This window comes from Tupaia chinensis, unplaced genomic scaffold (genome assembly GCF_000334495.1).
Source record: "Tupaia chinensis unplaced genomic scaffold, TupChi_1.0 Scaffold000146_1, whole genome shotgun sequence".
Taxonomy (NCBI): domain Eukaryota; kingdom Metazoa; phylum Chordata; class Mammalia; order Scandentia; family Tupaiidae; genus Tupaia; species Tupaia belangeri.
This window is the reverse complement of record NW_006159616.1, coordinates 7,984,609-7,984,944: the sequence shown is the minus strand read 5'-3', so window position 1 is coordinate 7,984,944 and position 336 is coordinate 7,984,609.

The following is a 336-nucleotide window of genomic DNA, read 5'->3' as shown; positions in this document are numbered from 1 at the left end:
AAAAAGGAAGCCACCAGATCTGGGACTTGAATGGTTGTCAGCTATGTGGGAGTCCGGTGCCCTTAACAACCACGCCACCTGCCAGCCCCCAATAATAAATAATTCTTTTTTTATAAGAATTTTAAAAAATATTTAATTTTATTTATTCATTCATTTACTTTAATTTGATCAGAGAGAGAGGGAGAGAAAGTGGGAAAGCAAGCCACCAGGTCTGGAACTTGAACTGTGGTTCGCCACGTGGGAGTGTCCAGCACCTTAACCACTACGCCACCTGCTGGTCCCCAATAATAAATAATTCTTAAAAAATAAAATTGCTGCCCTGAATGATTACTCTCT